The 26,365-nt window shown below is 55.1% G+C and overlaps 61 non-coding genes across 61 annotated transcripts; 12 read left to right on the top strand and 49 right to left on the bottom strand.

The window, feature by feature from the left end:
• Nucleotides 1-64: 64 nt before the first annotated feature.
• On the bottom strand, nt 65-137 carry Trnav-cac. The gene has a single exon. It is a non-coding gene; the product is annotated as a tRNA-Val (tRNA).
• Nucleotides 138-518: 381 nt separating this feature from the next.
• On the bottom strand, nt 519-589 carry Trnag-gcc. The gene has a single exon. It is a non-coding gene; the product is annotated as a tRNA-Gly (tRNA).
• A 347-nt stretch (nt 590-936) lies between these two features.
• Trnag-ucc lies at nt 937-1,008 on the top strand. Its single transcript has one exon. It is a non-coding gene; the product is annotated as a tRNA-Gly (tRNA).
• Nucleotides 1,009-1,601: 593 nt separating this feature from the next.
• Nucleotides 1,602-1,675, bottom strand: Trnai-aau. Its single transcript has one exon. It is a non-coding gene; the product is annotated as a tRNA-Ile (tRNA).
• Nucleotides 1,676-1,873: 198 nt separating this feature from the next.
• Trnae-uuc lies at nt 1,874-1,945 on the bottom strand. Its single transcript has one exon. It is a non-coding gene; the product is annotated as a tRNA-Glu (tRNA).
• Nucleotides 1,946-2,248: 303 nt separating this feature from the next.
• Trnav-cac lies at nt 2,249-2,321 on the bottom strand. The gene has a single exon. It is a non-coding gene; the product is annotated as a tRNA-Val (tRNA).
• A 383-nt stretch (nt 2,322-2,704) lies between these two features.
• Nucleotides 2,705-2,775, bottom strand: Trnag-gcc. The gene has a single exon. It is a non-coding gene; the product is annotated as a tRNA-Gly (tRNA).
• A 347-nt stretch (nt 2,776-3,122) lies between these two features.
• Trnag-ucc lies at nt 3,123-3,194 on the top strand. Its single transcript has one exon. It is a non-coding gene; the product is annotated as a tRNA-Gly (tRNA).
• Nucleotides 3,195-3,787: 593 nt separating this feature from the next.
• Nucleotides 3,788-3,861, bottom strand: Trnai-aau. Its single transcript has one exon. It is a non-coding gene; the product is annotated as a tRNA-Ile (tRNA).
• Nucleotides 3,862-4,059: 198 nt separating this feature from the next.
• Trnae-uuc lies at nt 4,060-4,131 on the bottom strand. Its single transcript has one exon. It is a non-coding gene; the product is annotated as a tRNA-Glu (tRNA).
• A 303-nt stretch (nt 4,132-4,434) lies between these two features.
• Nucleotides 4,435-4,507, bottom strand: Trnav-cac. The gene has a single exon. It is a non-coding gene; the product is annotated as a tRNA-Val (tRNA).
• A 381-nt stretch (nt 4,508-4,888) lies between these two features.
• Trnag-gcc lies at nt 4,889-4,959 on the bottom strand. The gene has a single exon. It is a non-coding gene; the product is annotated as a tRNA-Gly (tRNA).
• Nucleotides 4,960-5,306: 347 nt separating this feature from the next.
• On the top strand, nt 5,307-5,378 carry Trnag-ucc. Its single transcript has one exon. It is a non-coding gene; the product is annotated as a tRNA-Gly (tRNA).
• A 593-nt stretch (nt 5,379-5,971) lies between these two features.
• On the bottom strand, nt 5,972-6,045 carry Trnai-aau. The gene has a single exon. It is a non-coding gene; the product is annotated as a tRNA-Ile (tRNA).
• A 198-nt stretch (nt 6,046-6,243) lies between these two features.
• Trnae-uuc lies at nt 6,244-6,315 on the bottom strand. The gene has a single exon. It is a non-coding gene; the product is annotated as a tRNA-Glu (tRNA).
• Nucleotides 6,316-6,618: 303 nt separating this feature from the next.
• On the bottom strand, nt 6,619-6,691 carry Trnav-cac. Its single transcript has one exon. It is a non-coding gene; the product is annotated as a tRNA-Val (tRNA).
• A 381-nt stretch (nt 6,692-7,072) lies between these two features.
• Nucleotides 7,073-7,143, bottom strand: Trnag-gcc. Its single transcript has one exon. It is a non-coding gene; the product is annotated as a tRNA-Gly (tRNA).
• A 347-nt stretch (nt 7,144-7,490) lies between these two features.
• Trnag-ucc lies at nt 7,491-7,562 on the top strand. The gene has a single exon. It is a non-coding gene; the product is annotated as a tRNA-Gly (tRNA).
• Nucleotides 7,563-8,155: 593 nt separating this feature from the next.
• Trnai-aau lies at nt 8,156-8,229 on the bottom strand. Its single transcript has one exon. It is a non-coding gene; the product is annotated as a tRNA-Ile (tRNA).
• Nucleotides 8,230-8,427: 198 nt separating this feature from the next.
• Trnae-uuc lies at nt 8,428-8,499 on the bottom strand. The gene has a single exon. It is a non-coding gene; the product is annotated as a tRNA-Glu (tRNA).
• A 303-nt stretch (nt 8,500-8,802) lies between these two features.
• Trnam-cau lies at nt 8,803-8,875 on the bottom strand. Its single transcript has one exon. It is a non-coding gene; the product is annotated as a tRNA-Met (tRNA).
• A 381-nt stretch (nt 8,876-9,256) lies between these two features.
• On the bottom strand, nt 9,257-9,327 carry Trnag-gcc. The gene has a single exon. It is a non-coding gene; the product is annotated as a tRNA-Gly (tRNA).
• A 347-nt stretch (nt 9,328-9,674) lies between these two features.
• Trnag-ucc lies at nt 9,675-9,746 on the top strand. The gene has a single exon. It is a non-coding gene; the product is annotated as a tRNA-Gly (tRNA).
• Nucleotides 9,747-10,339: 593 nt separating this feature from the next.
• On the bottom strand, nt 10,340-10,413 carry Trnai-aau. Its single transcript has one exon. It is a non-coding gene; the product is annotated as a tRNA-Ile (tRNA).
• A 198-nt stretch (nt 10,414-10,611) lies between these two features.
• Trnae-uuc lies at nt 10,612-10,683 on the bottom strand. The gene has a single exon. It is a non-coding gene; the product is annotated as a tRNA-Glu (tRNA).
• Nucleotides 10,684-10,986: 303 nt separating this feature from the next.
• Nucleotides 10,987-11,059, bottom strand: Trnav-cac. Its single transcript has one exon. It is a non-coding gene; the product is annotated as a tRNA-Val (tRNA).
• Nucleotides 11,060-11,440: 381 nt separating this feature from the next.
• On the bottom strand, nt 11,441-11,511 carry Trnag-gcc. The gene has a single exon. It is a non-coding gene; the product is annotated as a tRNA-Gly (tRNA).
• Nucleotides 11,512-11,858: 347 nt separating this feature from the next.
• Trnag-ucc lies at nt 11,859-11,930 on the top strand. The gene has a single exon. It is a non-coding gene; the product is annotated as a tRNA-Gly (tRNA).
• A 593-nt stretch (nt 11,931-12,523) lies between these two features.
• Nucleotides 12,524-12,597, bottom strand: Trnai-aau. Its single transcript has one exon. It is a non-coding gene; the product is annotated as a tRNA-Ile (tRNA).
• Nucleotides 12,598-12,795: 198 nt separating this feature from the next.
• Trnae-uuc lies at nt 12,796-12,867 on the bottom strand. Its single transcript has one exon. It is a non-coding gene; the product is annotated as a tRNA-Glu (tRNA).
• A 303-nt stretch (nt 12,868-13,170) lies between these two features.
• Trnam-cau lies at nt 13,171-13,243 on the bottom strand. The gene has a single exon. It is a non-coding gene; the product is annotated as a tRNA-Met (tRNA).
• A 381-nt stretch (nt 13,244-13,624) lies between these two features.
• Nucleotides 13,625-13,695, bottom strand: Trnag-gcc. Its single transcript has one exon. It is a non-coding gene; the product is annotated as a tRNA-Gly (tRNA).
• Nucleotides 13,696-14,042: 347 nt separating this feature from the next.
• On the top strand, nt 14,043-14,114 carry Trnag-ucc. Its single transcript has one exon. It is a non-coding gene; the product is annotated as a tRNA-Gly (tRNA).
• A 593-nt stretch (nt 14,115-14,707) lies between these two features.
• On the bottom strand, nt 14,708-14,781 carry Trnai-aau. Its single transcript has one exon. It is a non-coding gene; the product is annotated as a tRNA-Ile (tRNA).
• Nucleotides 14,782-14,979: 198 nt separating this feature from the next.
• On the bottom strand, nt 14,980-15,051 carry Trnae-uuc. Its single transcript has one exon. It is a non-coding gene; the product is annotated as a tRNA-Glu (tRNA).
• Nucleotides 15,052-15,354: 303 nt separating this feature from the next.
• On the bottom strand, nt 15,355-15,427 carry Trnav-cac. Its single transcript has one exon. It is a non-coding gene; the product is annotated as a tRNA-Val (tRNA).
• A 381-nt stretch (nt 15,428-15,808) lies between these two features.
• On the bottom strand, nt 15,809-15,879 carry Trnag-gcc. Its single transcript has one exon. It is a non-coding gene; the product is annotated as a tRNA-Gly (tRNA).
• Nucleotides 15,880-16,226: 347 nt separating this feature from the next.
• Nucleotides 16,227-16,298, top strand: Trnag-ucc. The gene has a single exon. It is a non-coding gene; the product is annotated as a tRNA-Gly (tRNA).
• Nucleotides 16,299-16,891: 593 nt separating this feature from the next.
• Trnai-aau lies at nt 16,892-16,965 on the bottom strand. Its single transcript has one exon. It is a non-coding gene; the product is annotated as a tRNA-Ile (tRNA).
• Nucleotides 16,966-17,163: 198 nt separating this feature from the next.
• Nucleotides 17,164-17,235, bottom strand: Trnae-uuc. The gene has a single exon. It is a non-coding gene; the product is annotated as a tRNA-Glu (tRNA).
• Nucleotides 17,236-17,538: 303 nt separating this feature from the next.
• On the bottom strand, nt 17,539-17,611 carry Trnam-cau. The gene has a single exon. It is a non-coding gene; the product is annotated as a tRNA-Met (tRNA).
• A 381-nt stretch (nt 17,612-17,992) lies between these two features.
• Nucleotides 17,993-18,063, bottom strand: Trnag-gcc. The gene has a single exon. It is a non-coding gene; the product is annotated as a tRNA-Gly (tRNA).
• Nucleotides 18,064-18,410: 347 nt separating this feature from the next.
• Nucleotides 18,411-18,482, top strand: Trnag-ucc. The gene has a single exon. It is a non-coding gene; the product is annotated as a tRNA-Gly (tRNA).
• Nucleotides 18,483-19,075: 593 nt separating this feature from the next.
• Trnai-aau lies at nt 19,076-19,149 on the bottom strand. The gene has a single exon. It is a non-coding gene; the product is annotated as a tRNA-Ile (tRNA).
• Nucleotides 19,150-19,347: 198 nt separating this feature from the next.
• On the bottom strand, nt 19,348-19,419 carry Trnae-uuc. The gene has a single exon. It is a non-coding gene; the product is annotated as a tRNA-Glu (tRNA).
• Nucleotides 19,420-19,722: 303 nt separating this feature from the next.
• Nucleotides 19,723-19,795, bottom strand: Trnav-cac. The gene has a single exon. It is a non-coding gene; the product is annotated as a tRNA-Val (tRNA).
• A 381-nt stretch (nt 19,796-20,176) lies between these two features.
• Trnag-gcc lies at nt 20,177-20,247 on the bottom strand. The gene has a single exon. It is a non-coding gene; the product is annotated as a tRNA-Gly (tRNA).
• A 347-nt stretch (nt 20,248-20,594) lies between these two features.
• On the top strand, nt 20,595-20,666 carry Trnag-ucc. The gene has a single exon. It is a non-coding gene; the product is annotated as a tRNA-Gly (tRNA).
• Nucleotides 20,667-21,259: 593 nt separating this feature from the next.
• On the bottom strand, nt 21,260-21,333 carry Trnai-aau. The gene has a single exon. It is a non-coding gene; the product is annotated as a tRNA-Ile (tRNA).
• A 198-nt stretch (nt 21,334-21,531) lies between these two features.
• Trnae-uuc lies at nt 21,532-21,603 on the bottom strand. The gene has a single exon. It is a non-coding gene; the product is annotated as a tRNA-Glu (tRNA).
• Nucleotides 21,604-21,906: 303 nt separating this feature from the next.
• On the bottom strand, nt 21,907-21,979 carry Trnav-cac. Its single transcript has one exon. It is a non-coding gene; the product is annotated as a tRNA-Val (tRNA).
• A 381-nt stretch (nt 21,980-22,360) lies between these two features.
• Trnag-gcc lies at nt 22,361-22,431 on the bottom strand. The gene has a single exon. It is a non-coding gene; the product is annotated as a tRNA-Gly (tRNA).
• Nucleotides 22,432-22,778: 347 nt separating this feature from the next.
• On the top strand, nt 22,779-22,850 carry Trnag-ucc. The gene has a single exon. It is a non-coding gene; the product is annotated as a tRNA-Gly (tRNA).
• Nucleotides 22,851-23,443: 593 nt separating this feature from the next.
• On the bottom strand, nt 23,444-23,517 carry Trnai-aau. Its single transcript has one exon. It is a non-coding gene; the product is annotated as a tRNA-Ile (tRNA).
• A 198-nt stretch (nt 23,518-23,715) lies between these two features.
• On the bottom strand, nt 23,716-23,787 carry Trnae-uuc. Its single transcript has one exon. It is a non-coding gene; the product is annotated as a tRNA-Glu (tRNA).
• A 303-nt stretch (nt 23,788-24,090) lies between these two features.
• Trnav-cac lies at nt 24,091-24,163 on the bottom strand. Its single transcript has one exon. It is a non-coding gene; the product is annotated as a tRNA-Val (tRNA).
• Nucleotides 24,164-24,544: 381 nt separating this feature from the next.
• On the bottom strand, nt 24,545-24,615 carry Trnag-gcc. Its single transcript has one exon. It is a non-coding gene; the product is annotated as a tRNA-Gly (tRNA).
• A 347-nt stretch (nt 24,616-24,962) lies between these two features.
• Nucleotides 24,963-25,034, top strand: Trnag-ucc. Its single transcript has one exon. It is a non-coding gene; the product is annotated as a tRNA-Gly (tRNA).
• Nucleotides 25,035-25,627: 593 nt separating this feature from the next.
• Nucleotides 25,628-25,701, bottom strand: Trnai-aau. Its single transcript has one exon. It is a non-coding gene; the product is annotated as a tRNA-Ile (tRNA).
• A 198-nt stretch (nt 25,702-25,899) lies between these two features.
• Trnae-uuc lies at nt 25,900-25,971 on the bottom strand. Its single transcript has one exon. It is a non-coding gene; the product is annotated as a tRNA-Glu (tRNA).
• Nucleotides 25,972-26,274: 303 nt separating this feature from the next.
• On the bottom strand, nt 26,275-26,347 carry Trnav-cac. Its single transcript has one exon. It is a non-coding gene; the product is annotated as a tRNA-Val (tRNA).
• Nucleotides 26,348-26,365: the final 18 nt, after the last annotated feature.

Raw genomic sequence — 26,365 nt, 5'->3', positions numbered from 1 at the left:
GGATAACAAACAAGAAATACGTTGGCGCCCTAGCAACAGCACCACCATGTCACAGAAAATTAAATGCCCCGGGTGAGGATCGAACTCACGACCTTAAGATTGTGAGACTTACGCGCTGCCTACTGCGCTACCGAGGCACGGGTGCACCGCTTGTCCTGGAAACTGGGTAAACACCTTACCCAATATTAGACGTAGAGACACTGTACTTCCTGGATAACGTGTTCTGTTGCTACACGTGCACTGCCGGCCCAGTTGATTGCGGTGCTGCTGCAGCTGTTGCAACGATAGGCAGCACTCCTTGTCGTTGAAGTTCAGTGCCTCGGAGGCACCCGGACCCAGCAACTTGTGAGGCCAGGCCGACGCTAGTCTGTAGAACATGATGCGAGCGTCCTAGTGGGGACCCGCGAGTGCTGCGTTCTCGGTCCTTCTCAAGGGAAATCCAGCTACACATTCTTGTGGATCGTGCATCTCAAGCGCTCAAGCCACGCGGCAGCATTATCGCGGGAAAAGCAAAATGATGCATCGGCCGGGAATCGAACCCGGGCCGCCCGCGTGGCAGGCGAGCATTCTACCACTGAACCACCGATGCTCGGGCCAGCGGTAACTTGACGCTGCTTGCCGAGCAGATGTCTCAAGGGAAAGTGGGACTGCCGTCAAGCGCCGTAGCATTCTGTGGAAAAGATGCTGCAGACGCTGAATCCTGCACTGCACTGCTCTGCTTAAAAATGCCGCCAGAACGCGGTCCTCTGCGTACTCTTGCGTTGCCGGCGCCCAACTCTTGCCAAAGGATGCGAAATGTGCGCGGATACGCTGTCCGAATGCGTCTGGATGTGCTCCCCTAGCCTGCCTCGAAATGCGCCTGCCAGGTACGATCACCTTCGGCCGCTGCCGACTGGCGGGAAGCCGACACAGCGCGGACGCGCGGCGCTCGCTTGTGCGGTGGTGGTGTAATGGTCAGCATAGTTGCGTTCCAAGCAGTTGATCCGGGTTCGATTCCCGGCCACCGCAGCAGGCTTTTAATTTCGCGTATGAGTACTTTTGCCACGCGCTCTTAAATTATTGTTTTTTCGCCCTCTTACTCGCTGCATACCAGCCCTTAGTGTGTCTCGACTTGTCTCGACTTTGCTCGGCTGACGCGAGAGCTGACGCTCTCAAATCGGCCTATATCAAAACGACAAGCACGAGAAACGACTGAGAGAGGTAAGGAGAGGCGAGGCGATGGACACACAGCACGCCCCCTTCATTTCACGGTGGCGTCTCCCTGACCGAATCGGGCTGTAGCTCCGAAAAGAAAGGAGAAACAAAAATAGGAAGTAAAAGTGCCAATAGCGCCCTGTGTTCCCATGCGCTCACCCGCCCAAGTACTGACAAGGGCCAAAGTTGTTACGCATCGGCAATCGGACATTTTCTTTCATTTTCTCTTTATCGGTTGAGAACCAGTGTATTCAAGATATTATGGCCATTGCCGAGTGAATGCTGTAGCGCTCCCCGACGAGTCGGGTTCGGATCCTCTATCAACTTCCACGCAGGGTGATGATCTTTTGGTCACCACACTCGCCAGCTGAAATCGGCGCCGCCTTTTCGTAGTAGGAAAAGAGTAGTGGCCCGTGGGGGGATCGAACCCACGACCTTCGCGTTATTAGCACGACGCTCTAACCAACTGAGCTAACGGGCCTCGGCAGATGCAGTTGCTCAGCCCTACGCTGGAAACAGGTGGCATGAAGCCGCACACCATTTCTATGGTCGTCGTGTGTCTGCTTCCCTAGTCTATATTCTGCTGACGGTCACGAAACAGTAGCTATATTGCGAGCAGGACGGGAAACGGCCGCTCGGACAGCTCAAACTTGTCACGATTCGTGTGGAAAAAATTCCGTTCCGGTACCGGGAATCGAACCCGGGCCTCCTGGGTGAAAGCCAGGTATCCTAGCCACTAGACCACACCGGATGTGGCCGTTTCGTTCGACCGTTCGTACGGTCGCTTGTCGCATTTCGTGTCGAGTGCCGCGTCGGCGCCCCCCTCTCTTTGCGAGCATCTGTGCACATACTGACTGGCAAGGCGCGCACCTCAAACGTCGCAGAGCAATGCTTTTGGCTTCATGCTCTGCTGGGAGAAGAGGAAAAGGGAAGCTGTAAGTAGCAATAACAGGAAGTAAACATTTTCCCGCTGAAGCGTTGAAACGCTGTGGATAACAAACAAGAAATACGTTGGCGCCCTAGCAACAGCACCACCATGTCACAGAAAATTAAATGCCCCGGGTGAGGATCGAACTCACGACCTTAAGATTGTGAGACTTACGCGCTGCCTACTGCGCTACCGAGGCACGGGTGCACCGCTTGTCCTGGAAACTGGGTAAACACCTTACCCAATATTAGACGTAGAGACACTGTACTTCCTGGATAACGTGTTCTGTTGCTACACGTGCACTGCCGGCCCAGTTGATTGCGGTGCTGCTGCAGCTGTTGCAACGATAGGCAGCACTCCTTGTCGTTGAAGTTCAGTGCCTCGGAGGCACCCGGACCCAGCAACTTGTGAGGCCAGGCCGACGCTAGTCTGTAGAACATGATGCGAGCGCGTCCTAGTGGGGACCCGCGAGTGCTGCGTTCTCGGTCCTTCTCAAGGGAAATCCAGCTACACATTCTTGTGGATCGTGCATCTCAAGCGCTCAAGCCACGCGGCAGCATTATCGCGGGAAAAGCAAAATGATGCATCGGCCGGGAATCGAACCCGGGCCGCCCGCGTGGCAGGCGAGCATTCTACCACTGAACCACCGATGCTCGGGCCAGCGGTAACTTGACGCTGCTTGCCGAGCAGATGTCTCAAGGGAAAGTGGGACTGCCGTCAAGCGCCGTAGCATTCTGTGGAAAAGATGCTGCAGACGCTGAATCCTGCACTGCACTGCTCTGCTTAAAAATGCCGCCAGAACGCGGTCCTCTGCGTACTCTTGCGTTGCCGGCGCCCAACTCTTGCCAAAGGATGCGAAATGTGCGCGGATACGCTGTCCGAATGCGTCTGGATGTGCTCCCCTAGCCTGCCTCGAAATGCGCCTGCCAGGTACGATCACCTTCGGCCGCTGCCGACTGGCGGGAAGCCGACACAGCGCGGACGCGCGGCGCTCGCTTGTGCGGTGGTGGTGTAATGGTCAGCATAGTTGCGTTCCAAGCAGTTGATCCGGGTTCGATTCCCGGCCACCGCAGCAGGCTTTTAATTTCGCGTATGAGTACTTTTGCCACGCGCTCTTAAATTATTGTTTTTTCGCCCTCTTACTCGCTGCATACCAGCCCTTAGTGTGTCTCGACTTGTCTCGACTTTGCTCGGCTGACGCGAGAGCTGACGCTCTCAAATCGGCCTATATCAAAACGACAAGCACGAGAAACGACTGAGAGAGGTAAGGAGAGGCGAGGCGATGGACACACAGCACGCCCCCTTCATTTCACGGTGGCGTCTCCCTGACCGAATCGGGCTGTAGCTCCGAAAAGAAAGGAGAAACAAAAATAGGAAGTAAAAGTGCCAATAGCGCCCTGTGTTCCCATGCGCTCACCCGCCCAAGTACTGACAAGGGCCAAAGTTGTTACGCATCGGCAATCGGACATTTTCTTTCATTTTCTCTTTATCGGTTGAGAACCAGTGTATTCAAGATATTATGGCCATTGCCGAGTGAATGCTGTAGCGCTCCCCGACGAGTCGGGTTCGGATCCTCTATCAACTTCCACGCAGGGTGATGATCTTTTGGTCACCACACTCGCCAGCTGAAATCGGCGCCGCCTTTTCGTAGTAGGAAAAGAGTAGTGGCCCGTGGGGGGATCGAACCCACGACCTTCGCGTTATTAGCACGACGCTCTAACCAACTGAGCTAACGGGCCTCGGCAGATGCAGTTGCTCAGCCCTACGCTGGAAACAGGTGGCATGAAGCCGCACACCATTTCTATGGTCGTCGTGTGTCTGCTTCCCTAGTCTATATTCTGCTGACGGTCACGAAACAGTAGCTATATTGCGAGCAGGACGGGAAACGGCCGCTCGGACAGCTCAAACTTGTCACGATTCGTGTGGAAAAAATTCCGTTCCGGTACCGGGAATCGAACCCGGGCCTCCTGGGTGAAAGCCAGGTATCCTAGCCACTAGACCACACCGGATGTGGCCGTTTCGTTCGACCGTTCGTACGGTCGCTTGTCGCATTTCGTGTCGAGTGCCGCGTCGGCGCCCCCCTCTCTTTGCGAGCATCTGTGCACATACTGACTGGCAAGGCGCGCACCTCAAACGTCGCAGAGCAATGCTTTTGGCTTCATGCTCTGCTGGGAGAAGAGGAAAAGGGAAGCTGTAAGTAGCAATAACAGGAAGTAAACATTTTCCCGCTGAAGCGTTGAAACGCTGTGGATAACAAACAAGAAATACGTTGGCGCCCTAGCAACAGCACCACCATGTCACAGAAAATTAAATGCCCCGGGTGAGGATCGAACTCACGACCTTAAGATTGTGAGACTTACGCGCTGCCTACTGCGCTACCGAGGCACGGGTGCACCGCTTGTCCTGGAAACTGGGTAAACACCTTACCCAATATTAGACGTAGAGACACTGTACTTCCTGGATAACGTGTTCTGTTGCTACACGTGCACTGCCGGCCCAGTTGATTGCGGTGCTGCTGCAGCTGTTGCAACGATAGGCAGCACTCCTTGTCGTTGAAGTTCAGTGCCTCGGAGGCACCCGGACCCAGCAACTTGTGAGGCCAGGCCGACGCTAGTCTGTAGAACATGATGCGAGCGTCCTAGTGGGGACCCGCGAGTGCTGCGTTCTCGGTCCTTCTCAAGGGAAATCCAGCTACACATTCTTGTGGATCGTGCATCTCAAGCGCTCAAGCCACGCGGCAGCATTATCGCGGGAAAAGCAAAATGATGCATCGGCCGGGAATCGAACCCGGGCCGCCCGCGTGGCAGGCGAGCATTCTACCACTGAACCACCGATGCTCGGGCCAGCGGTAACTTGACGCTGCTTGCCGAGCAGATGTCTCAAGGGAAAGTGGGACTGCCGTCAAGCGCCGTAGCATTCTGTGGAAAAGATGCTGCAGACGCTGAATCCTGCACTGCACTGCTCTGCTTAAAAATGCCGCCAGAACGCGGTCCTCTGCGTACTCTTGCGTTGCCGGCGCCCAACTCTTGCCAAAGGATGCGAAATGTGCGCGGATACGCTGTCCGAATGCGTCTGGATGTGCTCCCCTAGCCTGCCTCGAAATGCGCCTGCCAGGTACGATCACCTTCGGCCGCTGCCGACTGGCGGGAAGCCGACACAGCGCGGACGCGCGGCGCTCGCTTGTGCGGTGGTGGTGTAATGGTCAGCATAGTTGCGTTCCAAGCAGTTGATCCGGGTTCGATTCCCGGCCACCGCAGCAGGCTTTTAATTTCGCGTATGAGTACTTTTGCCACGCGCTCTTAAATTATTGTTTTTTCGCCCTCTTACTCGCTGCATACCAGCCCTTAGTGTGTCTCGACTTGTCTCGACTTTGCTCGGCTGACGCGAGAGCTGACGCTCTCAAATCGGCCTATATCAAAACGACAAGCACGAGAAACGACTGAGAGAGGTAAGGAGAGGCGAGGCGATGGACACACAGCACGCCCCCTTCATTTCACGGTGGCGTCTCCCTGACCGAATCGGGCTGTAGCTCCGAAAAGAAAGGAGAAACAAAAATAGGAAGTAAAAGTGCCAATAGCGCCCTGTGTTCCCATGCGCTCACCCGCCCAAGTACTGACAAGGGCCAAAGTTGTTACGCATCGGCAATCGGACATTTTCTTTCATTTTCTCTTTATCGGTTGAGAACCAGTGTATTCAAGATATTATGGCCATTGCCGAGTGAATGCTGTAGCGCTCCCCGACGAGTCGGGTTCGGATCCTCTATCAACTTCCACGCAGGGTGATGATCTTTTGGTCACCACACTCGCCAGCTGAAATCGGCGCCGCCTTTTCGTAGTAGGAAAAGAGTAGTGGCCCGTGGGGGGATCGAACCCACGACCTTCGCGTTATTAGCACGACGCTCTAACCAACTGAGCTAACGGGCCTCGGCAGATGCAGTTGCTCAGCCCTACGCTGGAAACAGGTGGCATGAAGCCGCACACCATTTCTATGGTCGTCGTGTGTCTGCTTCCCTAGTCTATATTCTGCTGACGGTCACGAAACAGTAGCTATATTGCGAGCAGGACGGGAAACGGCCGCTCGGACAGCTCAAACTTGTCACGATTCGTGTGGAAAAAATTCCGTTCCGGTACCGGGAATCGAACCCGGGCCTCCTGGGTGAAAGCCAGGTATCCTAGCCACTAGACCACACCGGATGTGGCCGTTTCGTTCGACCGTTCGTACGGTCGCTTGTCGCATTTCGTGTCGAGTGCCGCGTCGGCGCCCCCCTCTCTTTGCGAGCATCTGTGCACATACTGACTGGCAAGGCGCGCACCTCAAACGTCGCAGAGCAATGCTTTTGGCTTCATGCTCTGCTGGGAGAAGAGGAAAAGGGAAGCTGTAAGTAGCAATAACAGGAAGTAAACATTTTCCCGCTGAAGCGTTGAAACGCTGTGGATAACAAACAAGAAATACGTTGGCGCCCTAGCAACAGCACCACCATGTCACAGAAAATTAAATGCCCCGGGTGAGGATCGAACTCACGACCTTAAGATTGTGAGACTTACGCGCTGCCTACTGCGCTACCGAGGCACGGGTGCACCGCTTGTCCTGGAAACTGGGTAAACACCTTACCCAATATTAGACGTAGAGACACTGTACTTCCTGGATAACGTGTTCTGTTGCTACACGTGCACTGCCGGCCCAGTTGATTGCGGTGCTGCTGCAGCTGTTGCAACGATAGGCAGCACTCCTTGTCGTTGAAGTTCAGTGCCTCGGAGGCACCCGGACCCAGCAACTTGTGAGGCCAGGCCGACGCTAGTCTGTAGAACATGATGCGAGCGTCCTAGTGGGGACCCGCGAGTGCTGCGTTCTCGGTCCTTCTCAAGGGAAATCCAGCTACACATTCTTGTGGATCGTGCATCTCAAGCGCTCAAGCCACGCGGCAGCATTATCGCGGGAAAAGCAAAATGATGCATCGGCCGGGAATCGAACCCGGGCCGCCCGCGTGGCAGGCGAGCATTCTACCACTGAACCACCGATGCTCGGGCCAGCGGTAACTTGACGCTGCTTGCCGAGCAGATGTCTCAAGGGAAAGTGGGACTGCCGTCAAGCGCCGTAGCATTCTGTGGAAAAGATGCTGCAGACGCTGAATCCTGCACTGCACTGCTCTGCTTAAAAATGCCGCCAGAACGCGGTCCTCTGCGTACTCTTGCGTTGCCGGCGCCCAACTCTTGCCAAAGGATGCGAAATGTGCGCGGATACGCTGTCCGAATGCGTCTGGATGTGCTCCCCTAGCCTGCCTCGAAATGCGCCTGCCAGGTACGATCACCTTCGGCCGCTGCCGACTGGCGGGAAGCCGACACAGCGCGGACGCGCGGCGCTCGCTTGTGCGGTGGTGGTGTAATGGTCAGCATAGTTGCGTTCCAAGCAGTTGATCCGGGTTCGATTCCCGGCCACCGCAGCAGGCTTTTAATTTCGCGTATGAGTACTTTTGCCACGCGCTCTTAAATTATTGTTTTTTCGCCCTCTTACTCGCTGCATACCAGCCCTTAGTGTGTCTCGACTTGTCTCGACTTTGCTCGGCTGACGCGAGAGCTGACGCTCTCAAATCGGCCTATATCAAAACGACAAGCACGAGAAACGACTGAGAGAGGTAAGGAGAGGCGAGGCGATGGACACACAGCACGCCCCCTTCATTTCACGGTGGCGTCTCCCTGACCGAATCGGGCTGTAGCTCCGAAAAGAAAGGAGAAACAAAAATAGGAAGTAAAAGTGCCAATAGCGCCCTGTGTTCCCATGCGCTCACCCGCCCAAGTACTGACAAGGGCCAAAGTTGTTACGCATCGGCAATCGGACATTTTCTTTCATTTTCTCTTTATCGGTTGAGAACCAGTGTATTCAAGATATTATGGCCATTGCCGAGTGAATGCTGTAGCGCTCCCCGACGAGTCGGGTTCGGATCCTCTATCAACTTCCACGCAGGGTGATGATCTTTTGGTCACCACACTCGCCAGCTGAAATCGGCGCCGCCTTTTCGTAGTAGGAAAAGAGTAGTGGCCCGTGGGGGGATCGAACCCACGACCTTCGCGTTATTAGCACGACGCTCTAACCAACTGAGCTAACGGGCCTCGGCAGATGCAGTTGCTCAGCCCTACGCTGGAAACAGGTGGCATGAAGCCGCACACCATTTCTATGGTCGTCGTGTGTCTGCTTCCCTAGTCTATATTCTGCTGACGGTCACGAAACAGTAGCTATATTGCGAGCAGGACGGGAAACGGCCGCTCGGACAGCTCAAACTTGTCACGATTCGTGTGGAAAAAATTCCGTTCCGGTACCGGGAATCGAACCCGGGCCTCCTGGGTGAAAGCCAGGTATCCTAGCCACTAGACCACACCGGATGTGGCCGTTTCGTTCGACCGTTCGTACGGTCGCTTGTCGCATTTCGTGTCGAGTGCCGCGTCGGCGCCCCCCTCTCTTTGCGAGCATCTGTGCACATACTGACTGGCAAGGCGCGCACCTCAAACGTCGCAGAGCAATGCTTTTGGCTTCATGCTCTGCTGGGAGAAGAGGAAAAGGGAAGCTGTAAGTAGCAATAACAGGAAGTAAACATTTTCCCGCTGAAGCGTTGAAACGCTGTGGATAACAAACAAGAAATACGTTGGCGCCCTAGCAACAGCACCACCATGTCACAGAAAATTAAATGCCCCGGGTGAGGATCGAACTCACGACCTTAAGATTATGAGACTTACGCGCTGCCTACTGCGCTACCGAGGCACGGGTGCACCGCTTGTCCTGGAAACTGGGTAAACACCTTACCCAATATTAGACGTAGAGACACTGTACTTCCTGGATAACGTGTTCTGTTGCTACACGTGCACTGCCGGCCCAGTTGATTGCGGTGCTGCTGCAGCTGTTGCAACGATAGGCAGCACTCCTTGTCGTTGAAGTTCAGTGCCTCGGAGGCACCCGGACCCAGCAACTTGTGAGGCCAGGCCGACGCTAGTCTGTAGAACATGATGCGAGCGTCCTAGTGGGGACCCGCGAGTGCTGCGTTCTCGGTCCTTCTCAAGGGAAATCCAGCTACACATTCTTGTGGATCGTGCATCTCAAGCGCTCAAGCCACGCGGCAGCATTATCGCGGGAAAAGCAAAATGATGCATCGGCCGGGAATCGAACCCGGGCCGCCCGCGTGGCAGGCGAGCATTCTACCACTGAACCACCGATGCTCGGGCCAGCGGTAACTTGACGCTGCTTGCCGAGCAGATGTCTCAAGGGAAAGTGGGACTGCCGTCAAGCGCCGTAGCATTCTGTGGAAAAGATGCTGCAGACGCTGAATCCTGCACTGCACTGCTCTGCTTAAAAATGCCGCCAGAACGCGGTCCTCTGCGTACTCTTGCGTTGCCGGCGCCCAACTCTTGCCAAAGGATGCGAAATGTGCGCGGATACGCTGTCCGAATGCGTCTGGATGTGCTCCCCTAGCCTGCCTCGAAATGCGCCTGCCAGGTACGATCACCTTCGGCCGCTGCCGACTGGCGGGAAGCCGACACAGCGCGGACGCGCGGCGCTCGCTTGTGCGGTGGTGGTGTAATGGTCAGCATAGTTGCGTTCCAAGCAGTTGATCCGGGTTCGATTCCCGGCCACCGCAGCAGGCTTTTAATTTCGCGTATGAGTACTTTTGCCACGCGCTCTTAAATTATTGTTTTTTCGCCCTCTTACTCGCTGCATACCAGCCCTTAGTGTGTCTCGACTTGTCTCGACTTTGCTCGGCTGACGCGAGAGCTGACGCTCTCAAATCGGCCTATATCAAAACGACAAGCACGAGAAACGACTGAGAGAGGTAAGGAGAGGCGAGGCGATGGACACACAGCACGCCCCCTTCATTTCACGGTGGCGTCTCCCTGACCGAATCGGGCTGTAGCTCCGAAAAGAAAGGAGAAACAAAAATAGGAAGTAAAAGTGCCAATAGCGCCCTGTGTTCCCATGCGCTCACCCGCCCAAGTACTGACAAGGGCCAAAGTTGTTACGCATCGGCAATCGGACATTTTCTTTCATTTTCTCTTTATCGGTTGAGAACCAGTGTATTCAAGATATTATGGCCATTGCCGAGTGAATGCTGTAGCGCTCCCCGACGAGTCGGGTTCGGATCCTCTATCAACTTCCACGCAGGGTGATGATCTTTTGGTCACCACACTCGCCAGCTGAAATCGGCGCCGCCTTTTCGTAGTAGGAAAAGAGTAGTGGCCCGTGGGGGGATCGAACCCACGACCTTCGCGTTATTAGCACGACGCTCTAACCAACTGAGCTAACGGGCCTCGGCAGATGCAGTTGCTCAGCCCTACGCTGGAAACAGGTGGCATGAAGCCGCACACCATTTCTATGGTCGTCGTGTGTCTGCTTCCCTAGTCTATATTCTGCTGACGGTCACGAAACAGTAGCTATATTGCGAGCAGGACGGGAAACGGCCGCTCGGACAGCTCAAACTTGTCACGATTCGTGTGGAAAAAATTCCGTTCCGGTACCGGGAATCGAACCCGGGCCTCCTGGGTGAAAGCCAGGTATCCTAGCCACTAGACCACACCGGATGTGGCCGTTTCGTTCGACCGTTCGTACGGTCGCTTGTCGCATTTCGTGTCGAGTGCCGCGTCGGCGCCCCCCTCTCTTTGCGAGCATCTGTGCACATACTGACTGGCAAGGCGCGCACCTCAAACGTCGCAGAGCAATGCTTTTGGCTTCATGCTCTGCTGGGAGAAGAGGAAAAGGGAAGCTGTAAGTAGCAATAACAGGAAGTAAACATTTTCCCGCTGAAGCGTTGAAACGCTGTGGATAACAAACAAGAAATACGTTGGCGCCCTAGCAACAGCACCACCATGTCACAGAAAATTAAATGCCCCGGGTGAGGATCGAACTCACGACCTTAAGATTGTGAGACTTACGCGCTGCCTACTGCGCTACCGAGGCACGGGTGCACCGCTTGTCCTGGAAACTGGGTAAACACCTTACCCAATATTAGACGTAGAGACACTGTACTTCCTGGATAACGTGTTCTGTTGCTACACGTGCACTGCCGGCCCAGTTGATTGCGGTGCTGCTGCAGCTGTTGCAACGATAGGCAGCACTCCTTGTCGTTGAAGTTCAGTGCCTCGGAGGCACCCGGACCCAGCAACTTGTGAGGCCAGGCCGACGCTAGTCTGTAGAACATGATGCGAGCGTCCTAGTGGGGACCCGCGAGTGCTGCGTTCTCGGTCCTTCTCAAGGGAAATCCAGCTACACATTCTTGTGGATCGTGCATCTCAAGCGCTCAAGCCACGCGGCAGCATTATCGCGGGAAAAGCAAAATGATGCATCGGCCGGGAATCGAACCCGGGCCGCCCGCGTGGCAGGCGAGCATTCTACCACTGAACCACCGATGCTCGGGCCAGCGGTAACTTGACGCTGCTTGCCGAGCAGATGTCTCAAGGGAAAGTGGGACTGCCGTCAAGCGCCGTAGCATTCTGTGGAAAAGATGCTGCAGACGCTGAATCCTGCACTGCACTGCTCTGCTTAAAAATGCCGCCAGAACGCGGTCCTCTGCGTACTCTTGCGTTGCCGGCGCCCAACTCTTGCCAAAGGATGCGAAATGTGCGCGGATACGCTGTCCGAATGCGTCTGGATGTGCTCCCCTAGCCTGCCTCGAAATGCGCCTGCCAGGTACGATCACCTTCGGCCGCTGCCGACTGGCGGGAAGCCGACACAGCGCGGACGCGCGGCGCTCGCTTGTGCGGTGGTGGTGTAATGGTCAGCATAGTTGCGTTCCAAGCAGTTGATCCGGGTTCGATTCCCGGCCACCGCAGCAGGCTTTTAATTTCGCGTATGAGTACTTTTGCCACGCGCTCTTAAATTATTGTTTTTTCGCCCTCTTACTCGCTGCATACCAGCCCTTAGTGTGTCTCGACTTGTCTCGACTTTGCTCGGCTGACGCGAGAGCTGACGCTCTCAAATCGGCCTATATCAAAACGACAAGCACGAGAAACGACTGAGAGAGGTAAGGAGAGGCGAGGCGATGGACACACAGCACGCCCCCTTCATTTCACGGTGGCGTCTCCCTGACCGAATCGGGCTGTAGCTCCGAAAAGAAAGGAGAAACAAAAATAGGAAGTAAAAGTGCCAATAGCGCCCTGTGTTCCCATGCGCTCACCCGCCCAAGTACTGACAAGGGCCAAAGTTGTTACGCATCGGCAATCGGACATTTTCTTTCATTTTCTCTTTATCGGTTGAGAACCAGTGTATTCAAGATATTATGGCCATTGCCGAGTGAATGCTGTAGCGCTCCCCGACGAGTCGGGTTCGGATCCTCTATCAACTTCCACGCAGGGTGATGATCTTTTGGTCACCACACTCGCCAGCTGAAATCGGCGCCGCCTTTTCGTAGTAGGAAAAGAGTAGTGGCCCGTGGGGGGATCGAACCCACGACCTTCGCGTTATTAGCACGACGCTCTAACCAACTGAGCTAACGGGCCTCGGCAGATGCAGTTGCTCAGCCCTACGCTGGAAACAGGTGGCATGAAGCCGCACACCATTTCTATGGTCGTCGTGTGTCTGCTTCCCTAGTCTATATTCTGCTGACGGTCACGAAACAGTAGCTATATTGCGAGCAGGACGGGAAACGGCCGCTCGGACAGCTCAAACTTGTCACGATTCGTGTGGAAAAAATTCCGTTCCGGTACCGGGAATCGAACCCGGGCCTCCTGGGTGAAAGCCAGGTATCCTAGCCACTAGACCACACCGGATGTGGCCGTTTCGTTCGACCGTTCGTACGGTCGCTTGTCGCATTTCGTGTCGAGTGCCGCGTCGGCGCCCCCCTCTCTTTGCGAGCATCTGTGCACATACTGACTGGCAAGGCGCGCACCTCAAACGTCGCAGAGCAATGCTTTTGGCTTCATGCTCTGCTGGGAGAAGAGGAAAAGGGAAGCTGTAAGTAGCAATAACAGGAAGTAAACATTTTCCCGCTGAAGCGTTGAAACGCTGTGGATAACAAACAAGAAATACGTTGGCGCCCTAGCAACAGCACCACCATGTCACAGAAAATTAAATGCCCCGGGTGAGGATCGAACTCACGACCTTAAGATTATGAGACTTACGCGCTGCCTACTGCGCTACCGAGGCACGGGTGCACCGCTTGTCCTGGAAACTGGGTAAACACCTTACCCAATATTAGACGTAGAGACACTGTACTTCCTGGATAACGTGTTCTGTTGCTACACGTGCACTGCCGGCCCAGTTGATTGCGGTGCTGCTGCAGCTGTTGCAACGATAGGCAGCACTCCTTGTCGTTGAAGTTCAGTGCCTCGGAGGCACCCGGACCCAGCAACTTGTGAGGCCAGGCCGACGCTAGTCTGTAGAACATGATGCGAGCGTCCTAGTGGGGACCCGCGAGTGCTGCGTTCTCGGTCCTTCTCAAGGGAAATCCAGCTACACATTCTTGTGGATCGTGCATCTCAAGCGCTCAAGCCACGCGGCAGCATTATCGCGGGAAAAGCAAAATGATGCATCGGCCGGGAATCGAACCCGGGCCGCCCGCGTGGCAGGCGAGCATTCTACCACTGAACCACCGATGCTCGGGCCAGCGGTAACTTGACGCTGCTTGCCGAGCAGATGTCTCAAGGGAAAGTGGGACTGCCGTCAAGCGCCGTAGCATTCTGTGGAAAAGATGCTGCAGACGCTGAATCCTGCACTGCACTGCTCTGCTTAAAAATGCCGCCAGAACGCGGTCCTCTGCGTACTCTTGCGTTGCCGGCGCCCAACTCTTGCCAAAGGATGCGAAATGTGCGCGGATACGCTGTCCGAATGCGTCTGGATGTGCTCCCCTAGCCTGCCTCGAAATGCGCCTGCCAGGTACGATCACCTTCGGCCGCTGCCGACTGGCGGGAAGCCGACACAGCGCGGACGCGCGGCGCTCGCTTGTGCGGTGGTGGTGTAATGGTCAGCATAGTTGCGTTCCAAGCAGTTGATCCGGGTTCGATTCCCGGCCACCGCAGCAGGCTTTTAATTTCGCGTATGAGTACTTTTGCCACGCGCTCTTAAATTATTGTTTTTTCGCCCTCTTACTCGCTGCATACCAGCCCTTAGTGTGTCTCGACTTGTCTCGACTTTGCTCGGCTGACGCGAGAGCTGACGCTCTCAAATCGGCCTATATCAAAACGACAAGCACGAGAAACGACTGAGAGAGGTAAGGAGAGGCGAGGCGATGGACACACAGCACGCCCCCTTCATTTCACGGTGGCGTCTCCCTGACCGAATCGGGCTGTAGCTCCGAAAAGAAAGGAGAAACAAAAATAGGAAGTAAAAGTGCCAATAGCGCCCTGTGTTCCCATGCGCTCACCCGCCCAAGTACTGACAAGGGCCAAAGTTGTTACGCATCGGCAATCGGACATTTTCTTTCATTTTCTCTTTATCGGTTGAGAACCAGTGTATTCAAGATATTATGGCCATTGCCGAGTGAATGCTGTAGCGCTCCCCGACGAGTCGGGTTCGGATCCTCTATCAACTTCCACGCAGGGTGATGATCTTTTGGTCACCACACTCGCCAGCTGAAATCGGCGCCGCCTTTTCGTAGTAGGAAAAGAGTAGTGGCCCGTGGGGGGATCGAACCCACGACCTTCGCGTTATTAGCACGACGCTCTAACCAACTGAGCTAACGGGCCTCGGCAGATGCAGTTGCTCAGCCCTACGCTGGAAACAGGTGGCATGAAGCCGCACACCATTTCTATGGTCGTCGTGTGTCTGCTTCCCTAGTCTATATTCTGCTGACGGTCACGAAACAGTAGCTATATTGCGAGCAGGACGGGAAACGGCCGCTCGGACAGCTCAAACTTGTCACGATTCGTGTGGAAAAAATTCCGTTCCGGTACCGGGAATCGAACCCGGGCCTCCTGGGTGAAAGCCAGGTATCCTAGCCACTAGACCACACCGGATGTGGCCGTTTCGTTCGACCGTTCGTACGGTCGCTTGTCGCATTTCGTGTCGAGTGCCGCGTCGGCGCCCCCCTCTCTTTGCGAGCATCTGTGCACATACTGACTGGCAAGGCGCGCACCTCAAACGTCGCAGAGCAATGCTTTTGGCTTCATGCTCTGCTGGGAGAAGAGGAAAAGGGAAGCTGTAAGTAGCAATAACAGGAAGTAAACATTTTCCCGCTGAAGCGTTGAAACGCTGTGGATAACAAACAAGAAATACGTTGGCGCCCTAGCAACAGCACCACCATGTCACAGAAAATTAAATGCCCCGGGTGAGGATCGAACTCACGACCTTAAGATTGTGAGACTTACGCGCTGCCTACTGCGCTACCGAGGCACGGGTGCACCGCTTGTCCTGGAAACTGGGTAAACACCTTACCCAATATTAGACGTAGAGACACTGTACTTCCTGGATAACGTGTTCTGTTGCTACACGTGCACTGCCGGCCCAGTTGATTGCGGTGCTGCTGCAGCTGTTGCAACGATAGGCAGCACTCCTTGTCGTTGAAGTTCAGTGCCTCGGAGGCACCCGGACCCAGCAACTTGTGAGGCCAGGCCGACGCTAGTCTGTAGAACATGATGCGAGCGTCCTAGTGGGGACCCGCGAGTGCTGCGTTCTCGGTCCTTCTCAAGGGAAATCCAGCTACACATTCTTGTGGATCGTGCATCTCAAGCGCTCAAGCCACGCGGCAGCATTATCGCGGGAAAAGCAAAATGATGCATCGGCCGGGAATCGAACCCGGGCCGCCCGCGTGGCAGGCGAGCATTCTACCACTGAACCACCGATGCTCGGGCCAGCGGTAACTTGACGCTGCTTGCCGAGCAGATGTCTCAAGGGAAAGTGGGACTGCCGTCAAGCGCCGTAGCATTCTGTGGAAAAGATGCTGCAGACGCTGAATCCTGCACTGCACTGCTCTGCTTAAAAATGCCGCCAGAACGCGGTCCTCTGCGTACTCTTGCGTTGCCGGCGCCCAACTCTTGCCAAAGGATGCGAAATGTGCGCGGATACGCTGTCCGAATGCGTCTGGATGTGCTCCCCTAGCCTGCCTCGAAATGCGCCTGCCAGGTACGATCACCTTCGGCCGCTGCCGACTGGCGGGAAGCCGACACAGCGCGGACGCGCGGCGCTCGCTTGTGCGGTGGTGGTGTAATGGTCAGCATAGTTGCGTTCCAAGCAGTTGATCCGGGTTCGATTCCCGGCCACCGCAGCAGGCTTTTAATTTCGCGTATGAGTACTTTTGCCACGCGCTCTTAAATTATTGTTTTTTCGCCCTCTTACTCGCTGCATACCAGCCCTTAGTGTGTCTCGACTTGTCTCGACTTTGCTCGGCTGACGCGAGAGCTGACGCTCTCAAATCGGCCTATATCAAAACGACAAGCACGAGAAACGACTGAGAGAGGTAAGGAGAGGCGAGGCGATGGACACACAGCACGCCCCCTTCATTTCACGGTGGCGTCTCCCTGACCGAATCGGGCTGTAGCTCCGAAAAGAAAGGAGAAACAAAAATAGGAAGTAAAAGTGCCAATAGCGCCCTGTGTTCCCATGCGCTCACCCGCCCAAGTACTGACAAGGGCCAAAGTTGTTACGCATCGGCAATCGGACATTTTCTTTCATTTTCTCTTTATCGGTTGAGAACCAGTGTATTCAAGATATTATGGCCATTGCCGAGTGAATGCTGTAGCGCTCCCCGACGAGTCGGGTTCGGATCCTCTATCAACTTCCACGCAGGGTGATGATCTTTTGGTCACCACACTCGCCAGCTGAAATCGGCGCCGCCTTTTCGTAGTAGGAAAAGAGTAGTGGCCCGTGGGGGGATCGAACCCACGACCTTCGCGTTATTAGCACGACGCTCTAACCAACTGAGCTAACGGGCCTCGGCAGATGCAGTTGCTCAGCCCTACGCTGGAAACAGGTGGCATGAAGCCGCACACCATTTCTATGGTCGTCGTGTGTCTGCTTCCCTAGTCTATATTCTGCTGACGGTCACGAAACAGTAGCTATATTGCGAGCAGGACGGGAAACGGCCGCTCGGACAGCTCAAACTTGTCACGATTCGTGTGGAAAAAATTCCGTTCCGGTACCGGGAATCGAACCCGGGCCTCCTGGGTGAAAGCCAGGTATCCTAGCCACTAGACCACACCGGATGTGGCCGTTTCGTTCGACCGTTCGTACGGTCGCTTGTCGCATTTCGTGTCGAGTGCCGCGTCGGCGCCCCCCTCTCTTTGCGAGCATCTGTGCACATACTGACTGGCAAGGCGCGCACCTCAAACGTCGCAGAGCAATGCTTTTGGCTTCATGCTCTGCTGGGAGAAGAGGAAAAGGGAAGCTGTAAGTAGCAATAACAGGAAGTAAACATTTTCCCGCTGAAGCGTTGAAACGCTGTGGATAACAAACAAGAAATACGTTGGCGCCCTAGCAACAGCACCACCATGTCACAGAAAATTAAATGCCCCGGGTGAGGATCGAACTCACGACCTTAAGATTATGAGACTTACGCGCTGCCTACTGCGCTACCGAGGCACGGGTGCACCGCTTGTCCTGGAAACTGGGTAAACACCTTACCCAATATTAGACGTAGAGACACTGTACTTCCTGGATAACGTGTTCTGTTGCTACACGTGCACTGCCGGCCCAGTTGATTGCGGTGCTGCTGCAGCTGTTGCAACGATAGGCAGCACTCCTTGTCGTTGAAGTTCAGTGCCTCGGAGGCACCCGGACCCAGCAACTTGTGAGGCCAGGCCGACGCTAGTCTGTAGAACATGATGCGAGCGTCCTAGTGGGGACCCGCGAGTGCTGCGTTCTCGGTCCTTCTCAAGGGAAATCCAGCTACACATTCTTGTGGATCGTGCATCTCAAGCGCTCAAGCCACGCGGCAGCATTATCGCGGGAAAAGCAAAATGATGCATCGGCCGGGAATCGAACCCGGGCCGCCCGCGTGGCAGGCGAGCATTCTACCACTGAACCACCGATGCTCGGGCCAGCGGTAACTTGACGCTGCTTGCCGAGCAGATGTCTCAAGGGAAAGTGGGACTGCCGTCAAGCGCCGTAGCATTCTGTGGAAAAGATGCTGCAGACGCTGAATCCTGCACTGCACTGCTCTGCTTAAAAATGCCGCCAGAACGCGGTCCTCTGCGTACTCTTGCGTTGCCGGCGCCCAACTCTTGCCAAAGGATGCGAAATGTGCGCGGATACGCTGTCCGAATGCGTCTGGATGTGCTCCCCTAGCCTGCCTCGAAATGCGCCTGCCAGGTACGATCACCTTCGGCCGCTGCCGACTGGCGGGAAGCCGACACAGCGCGGACGCGCGGCGCTCGCTTGTGCGGTGGTGGTGTAATGGTCAGCATAGTTGCGTTCCAAGCAGTTGATCCGGGTTCGATTCCCGGCCACCGCAGCAGGCTTTTAATTTCGCGTATGAGTACTTTTGCCACGCGCTCTTAAATTATTGTTTTTTCGCCCTCTTACTCGCTGCATACCAGCCCTTAGTGTGTCTCGACTTGTCTCGACTTTGCTCGGCTGACGCGAGAGCTGACGCTCTCAAATCGGCCTACATCAAAACGACAAGCACGAGAAACGACTGAGAGAGGTAAGGAGAGGCGAGGCGATGGACACACAGCACGCCCCCTTCATTTCACGGTGGCGTCTCCCTGACCGAATCGGGCTGTAGCTCCGAAAAGAAAGGAGAAACAAAAATAGGAAGTAAAAGTGCCAATAGCGCCCTGTGTTCCCATGCGCTCACCCGCCCAAGTACTGACAAGGGCCAAAGTTGTTACGCATCGGCAATCGGACATTTTCTTTCATTTTCTCTTTATCGGTTGAGAACCAGTGTATTCAAGATATTATGGCCATTGCCGAGTGAATGCTGTAGCGCTCCCCGACGAGTCGGGTTCGGATCCTCTATCAACTTCCACGCAGGGTGATGATCTTTTGGTCACCACACTCGCCAGCTGAAATCGGCGCCGCCTTTTCGTAGTAGGAAAAGAGTAGTGGCCCGTGGGGGGATCGAACCCACGACCTTCGCGTTATTAGCACGACGCTCTAACCAACTGAGCTAACGGGCCTCGGCAGATGCAGTTGCTCAGCCCTACGCTGGAAACAGGTGGCATGAAGCCGCACACCATTTCTATGGTCGTCGTGTGTCTGCTTCCCTAGTCTATATTCTGCTGACGGTCACGAAACAGTAGCTATATTGCGAGCAGGACGGGAAACGGCCGCTCGGACAGCTCAAACTTGTCACGATTCGTGTGGAAAAAATTCCGTTCCGGTACCGGGAATCGAACCCGGGCCTCCTGGGTGAAAGCCAGGTATCCTAGCCACTAGACCACACCGGATGTGGCCGTTTCGTTCGACCGTTCGTACGGTCGCTTGTCGCATTTCGTGTCGAGTGCCGCGTCGGCGCCCCCCTCTCTTTGCGAGCATCTGTGCACATACTGACTGGCAAGGCGCGCACCTCAAACGTCGCAGAGCAATGCTTTTGGCTTCATGCTCTGCTGGGAGAAGAGGAAAAGGGAAGCTGTAAGTAGCAATAACAGGAAGTAAACATTTTCCCGCTGAAGCGTTGAAACGCTGTGGATAACAAACAAGAAATACGTTGGCGCCCTAGCAACAGCACCACCATGTCACAGAAAATTAAATGCCCCGGGTGAGGATCGAACTCACGACCTTAAGATTGTGAGACTTACGCGCTGCCTACTGCGCTACCGAGGCACGGGTGCACCGCTTGTCCTGGAAACTGGGTAAACACCTTACCCAATATTAGACGTAGAGACACTGTACTTCCTGGATAACGTGTTCTGTTGCTACACGTGCACTGCCGGCCCAGTTGATTGCGGTGCTGCTGCAGCTGTTGCAACGATAGGCAGCACTCCTTGTCGTTGAAGTTCAGTGCCTCGGAGGCACCCGGACCCAGCAACTTGTGAGGCCAGGCCGACGCTAGTCTGTAGAACATGATGCGAGCGTCCTAGTGGGGACCCGCGAGTGCTGCGTTCTCGGTCCTTCTCAAGGGAAATCCAGCTACACATTCTTGTGGATCGTGCATCTCAAGCGCTCAAGCCACGCGGCAGCATTATCGCGGGAAAAGCAAAATGATGCATCGGCCGGGAATCGAACCCGGGCCGCCCGCGTGGCAGGCGAGCATTCTACCACTGAACCACCGATGCTCGGGCCAGCGGTAACTTGACGCTGCTTGCCGAGCAGATGTCTCAAGGGAAAGTGGGACTGCCGTCAAGCGCCGTAGCATTCTGTGGAAAAGATGCTGCAGACGCTGAATCCTGCACTGCACTGCTCTGCTTAAAAATGCCGCCAGAACGCGGTCCTCTGCGTACTCTTGCGTTGCCGGCGCCCAACTCTTGCCAAAGGATGCGAAATGTGCGCGGATACGCTGTCCGAATGCGTCTGGATGTGCTCCCCTAGCCTGCCTCGAAATGCGCCTGCCAGGTACGATCACCTTCGGCCGCTGCCGACTGGCGGGAAGCCGACACAGCGCGGACGCGCGGCGCTCGCTTGTGCGGTGGTGGTGTAATGGTCAGCATAGTTGCGTTCCAAGCAGTTGATCCGGGTTCGATTCCCGGCCACCGCAGCAGGCTTTTAATTTCGCGTATGAGTACTTTTGCCACGCGCTCTTAAATTATTGTTTTTTCGCCCTCTTACTCGCTGCATACCAGCCCTTAGTGTGTCTCGACTTGTCTCGACTTTGCTCGGCTGACGCGAGAGCTGACGCTCTCAAATCGGCCTATATCAAAACGACAAGCACGAGAAACGACTGAGAGAGGTAAGGAGAGGCGAGGCGATGGACACACAGCACGCCCCCTTCATTTCACGGTGGCGTCTCCCTGACCGAATCGGGCTGTAGCTCCGAAAAGAAAGGAGAAACAAAAATAGGAAGTAAAAGTGCCAATAGCGCCCTGTGTTCCCATGCGCTCACCCGCCCAAGTACTGACAAGGGCCAAAGTTGTTACGCATCGGCAATCGGACATTTTCTTTCATTTTCTCTTTATCGGTTGAGAACCAGTGTATTCAAGATATTATGGCCATTGCCGAGTGAATGCTGTAGCGCTCCCCGACGAGTCGGGTTCGGATCCTCTATCAACTTCCACGCAGGGTGATGATCTTTTGGTCACCACACTCGCCAGCTGAAATCGGCGCCGCCTTTTCGTAGTAGGAAAAGAGTAGTGGCCCGTGGGGGGATCGAACCCACGACCTTCGCGTTATTAGCACGACGCTCTAACCAACTGAGCTAACGGGCCTCGGCAGATGCAGTTGCTCAGCCCTACGCTGGAAACAGGTGGCATGAAGCCGCACACCATTTCTATGGTCGTCGTGTGTCTGCTTCCCTAGTCTATATTCTGCTGACGGTCACGAAACAGTAGCTATATTGCGAGCAGGACGGGAAACGGCCGCTCGGACAGCTCAAACTTGTCACGATTCGTGTGGAAAAAATTCCGTTCCGGTACCGGGAATCGAACCCGGGCCTCCTGGGTGAAAGCCAGGTATCCTAGCCACTAGACCACACCGGATGTGGCCGTTTCGTTCGACCGTTCGTACGGTCGCTTGTCGCATTTCGTGTCGAGTGCCGCGTCGGCGCCCCCCTCTCTTTGCGAGCATCTGTGCACATACTGACTGGCAAGGCGCGCACCTCAAACGTCGCAGAGCAATGCTTTTGGCTTCATGCTCTGCTGGGAGAAGAGGAAAAGGGAAGCTGTAAGTAGCAATAACAGGAAGTAAACATTTTCCCGCTGAAGCGTTGAAACGCTGTGGATAACAAACAAGAAATACGTTGGCGCCCTAGCAACAGCACCACCATGTCACAGAAAATTAAATGCCCCGGGTGAGGATCGAACTCACGACCTTAAGATTGTGAGACTTACGCGCTGCCTACTGCGCTACCGAGGCACGGGTGCACCGCTTGTCCTGGAAACTGGGTAAACACCTTACCCAATATTAGACGTAGAGACACTGTACTTCCTGGATAACGTGTTCTGTTGCTACACGTGCACTGCCGGCCCAGTTGATTGCGGTGCTGCTGCAGCTGTTGCAACGATAGGCAGCACTCCTTGTCGTTGAAGTTCAGTGCCTCGGAGGCACCCGGACCCAGCAACTTGTGAGGCCAGGCCGACGCTAGTCTGTAGAACATGATGCGAGCGTCCTAGTGGGGACCCGCGAGTGCTGCGTTCTCGGTCCTTCTCAAGGGAAATCCAGCTACACATTCTTGTGGATCGTGCATCTCAAGCGCTCAAGCCACGCGGCAGCATTATCGCGGGAAAAGCAAAATGATGCATCGGCCGGGAATCGAACCCGGGCCGCCCGCGTGGCAGGCGAGCATTCTACCACTGAACCACCGATGCTCGGGCCAGCGGTAACTTGACGCTGCTTGCCGAGCAGATGTCTCAAGGGAAAGTGGGACTGCCGTCAAGCGCCGTAGCATTCTGTGGAAAAGATGCTGCAGACGCTGAATCCTGCACTGCACTGCTCTGCTTAAAAATGCCGCCAGAACGCGGTCCTCTGCGTACTCTTGCGTTGCCGGCGCCCAACTCTTGCCAAAGGATGCGAAATGTGCGCGGATACGCTGTCCGAATGCGTCTGGATGTGCTCCCCTAGCCTGCCTCGAAATGCGCCTGCCAGGTACGATCACCTTCGGCCGCTGCCGACTGGCGGGAAGCCGACACAGCGCGGACGCGCGGCGCTCGCTTGTGCGGTGGTGGTGTAATGGTCAGCATAGTTGCGTTCCAAGCAGTTGATCCGGGTTCGATTCCCGGCCACCGCAGCAGGCTTTTAATTTCGCGTATGAGTACTTTTGCCACGCGCTCTTAAATTATTGTTTTTTCGCCCTCTTACTCGCTGCATACCAGCCCTTAGTGTGTCTCGACTTGTCTCGACTTTGCTCGGCTGACGCGAGAGCTGACGCTCTCAAATCGGCCTATATCAAAACGACAAGCACGAGAAACGACTGAGAGAGGTAAGGAGAGGCGAGGCGATGGACACACAGCACGCCCCCTTCATTTCACGGTGGCGTCTCCCTGACCGAATCGGGCTGTAGCTCCGAAAAGAAAGGAGAAACAAAAATAGGAAGTAAAAGTGCCAATAGCGCCCTGTGTTCCCATGCGCTCACCCGCCCAAGTACTGACAAGGGCCAAAGTTGTTACGCATCGGCAATCGGACATTTTCTTTCATTTTCTCTTTATCGGTTGAGAACCAGTGTATTCAAGATATTATGGCCATTGCCGAGTGAATGCTGTAGCGCTCCCCGACGAGTCGGGTTCGGATCCTCTATCAACTTCCACGCAGGGTGATGATCTTTTGGTCACCACACTCGCCAGCTGAAATCGGCGCCGCCTTTTCGTAGTAGGAAAAGAGTAGTGGCCCGTGGGGGGATCGAACCCACGACCTTCGCGTTATTAGCACGACGCTCTAACCAACTGAGCTAACGGGCCTCGGCAGATGCAGTTGCTCAGCCCTACGCTGGAAACAGGTGGCATGAAGCCGCACACCATTTCTATGGTCGTCGTGTGTCTGCTTCCCTAGTCTATATTCTGCTGACGGTCACGAAACAGTAGCTATATTGCGAGCAGGACGGGAAACGGCCGCTCGGACAGCTCAAACTTGTCACGATTCGTGTGGAAAAAATTCCGTTCCGGTACCGGGAATCGAACCCGGGCCTCCTGGGTGAAAGCCAGGTATCCTAGCCACTAGACCACACCGGATGTGGCCGTTTCGTTCGACCGTTCGTACGGTCGCTTGTCGCATTTCGTGTCGAGTGCCGCGTCGGCGCCCCCCTCTCTTTGCGAGCATCTGTGCACATACTGACTGGCAAGGCGCGCACCTCAAACGTCGCAGAGCAATGCTTTTGGCTTCATGCTCTGCTGGGAGAAGAGGAAAAGGGAAGCTGTAAGTAGCAATAACAGGAAGTAAACATTTTCCCGCTGAAGCGTTGAAACGCTGTGGATAACAAACAAGAAATACGTTGGCGCCCTAGCAACAGCACCACCATGTCACAGAAAATTAAATGCCCCGGGTGAGGATCGAACTCACGACCTTAAGATTGTGAGACTTACGCGCTGCCTACTGCGCTACCGAGGCACGGGTGCACCGCTTGTCCTGGAAACTGGGTAAACACCTTACCCAATATTAGACGTAGAGACACTGTACTTCCTGGATAACGTGTTCTGTTGCTACACGTGCACTGCCGGCCCAGTTGATTGCGGTGCTGCTGCAGCTGTTGCAACGATAGGCAGCACTCCTTGTCGTTGAAGTTCAGTGCCTCGGAGGCACCCGGACCCAGCAACTTGTGAGGCCAGGCCGACGCTAGTCTGTAGAACATGATGCGAGCGTCCTAGTGGGGACCCGCGAGTGCTGCGTTCTCGGTCCTTCTCAAGGGAAATCCAGCTACACATTCTTGTGGATCGTGCATCTCAAGCGCTCAAGCCACGCGGCAGCATTATCGCGGGAAAAGCAAAATGATGCATCGGCCGGGAATCGAACCCGGGCCGCCCGCGTGGCAGGCGAGCATTCTACCACTGAACCACCGATGCTCGGGCCAGCGGTAACTTGACGCTGCTTGCCGAGCAGATGTCTCAAGGGAAAGTGGGACTGCCGTCAAGCGCCGTAGCATTCTGTGGAAAAGATGCTGCAGACGCTGAATCCTGCACTGCACTGCTCTGCTTAAAAATGCCGCCAGAACGCGGTCCTCTGCGTACTCTTGCGTTGCCGGCGCCCAACTCTTGCCAAAGGATGCGAAATGTGCGCGGATACGCTGTCCGAATGCGTCTGGATGTGCTCCCCTAGCCTGCCTCGAAATGCGCCTGCCAGGTACGATCACCTTCGGCCGCTGCCGACTGGCGGGAAGCCGACACAGCGCGGACGCGCGGCGCTCGCTTGTGCGGTGGTGGTGTAATGGTCAGCATAGTTGCGTTCCAAGCAGTTGATCCGGGTTCGATTCCCGGCCACCGCAGCAGGCTTTTAATTTCGCGTATGAGTACTTTTGCCACGCGCTCTTAAATTATTGTTTTTTCGCCCTCTTACTCGCTGCATACCAGCCCTTAGTGTGTCTCGACTTGTCTCGACTTTGCTCGGCTGACGCGAGAGCTGACGCTCTCAAATCGGCCTATATCAAAACGACAAGCACGAGAAACGACTGAGAGAGGTAAGGAGAGGCGAGGCGATGGACACACAGCACGCCCCCTTCATTTCACGGTGGCGTCTCCCTGACCGAATCGGGCTGTAGCTCCGAAAAGAAAGGAGAAACAAAAATAGGAAGTAAAAGTGCCAATAGCGCCCTGTGTTCCCATGCGCTCACCCGCCCAAGTACTGACAAGGGCCAAAGTTGTTACGCATCGGCAATCGGACATTTTCTTTCATTTTCTCTTTATCGGTTGAGAACCAGTGTATTCAAGATATTATGGCCATTGCCGAGTGAATGCTGTAGCGCTCCCCGACGAGTCGGGTTCGGATCCTCTATCAACTTCCACGCAGGGTGATGATCTTTTGGTCACCACACTCGCCAGCTGAAATCGGCGCCGCCTTTTCGTAGTAGGAAAAGAGTAGTGGCCCGTGGGGGGATCGAACCCACGACCTTCGCGTTATTAGCACGACGCTCTAACCAACTGAGCTAACGGGCCTCGGCAGATGCAGTTGCTCAGCCCTACGCTGGAAACAGGTGGCATGAAGCCGCACACCATTTCTATGGTCGTCGTGTGTCTGCTTCCCTAGTCTATATTCTGCTGACGGTCACGAAACAGTAGCTATATTGCGAGCAGGACGGGAAACGGCCGCTCGGACAGCTCAAACTTGTCACGATTCGTGTGGAAAAAATTCCGTTCCGGTACCGGGAATCGAACCCGGGCCTCCTGGGTGAAAGCCAGGTATCCTAGCCACTAGACCACACCGGATGTGGCCGTTTCGTTCGACCGTTCGTACGGTCGCTTGTCGCATTTCGTGTCGAGTGCCGCGTCGGCGCCCCCCTCTCTTTGCGAGCATCTGTGCACATACTGACTGGCAAGGCGCGCACCTCAAACGTCGCAGAGCAATGCTTTTGGCTTCATGCTCTGCTGGGAGAAGAGGAAAAGGGAAGCTGTAAGTAGCAATAACAGGAAGTAAACATTTTCCCGCTGAAGCGTTGAAACGCTGTGGATAACAAACAAGAAATACGTTGGCGCCCTAGCAACAGCACCACCATGTCACAGAAAATTAAATGCCCCGGGTGAGGATCGAACTCACGACCTTAAGATTGTGAGACTTACGCGCTGCCTACTGCGCTACCGAGGCACGGGTGCACCGCTTGTC

This window comes from Schistocerca piceifrons, unplaced genomic scaffold (assembly GCF_021461385.2).
Source record: "Schistocerca piceifrons isolate TAMUIC-IGC-003096 unplaced genomic scaffold, iqSchPice1.1 HiC_scaffold_613, whole genome shotgun sequence".
In the NCBI taxonomy this organism is placed as follows: domain Eukaryota; kingdom Metazoa; phylum Arthropoda; class Insecta; order Orthoptera; family Acrididae; genus Schistocerca; species Schistocerca piceifrons.
The sequence above is the reverse complement of the archived record's forward strand: the minus strand, read 5'-3'. Positions and strand labels throughout refer to the sequence as shown.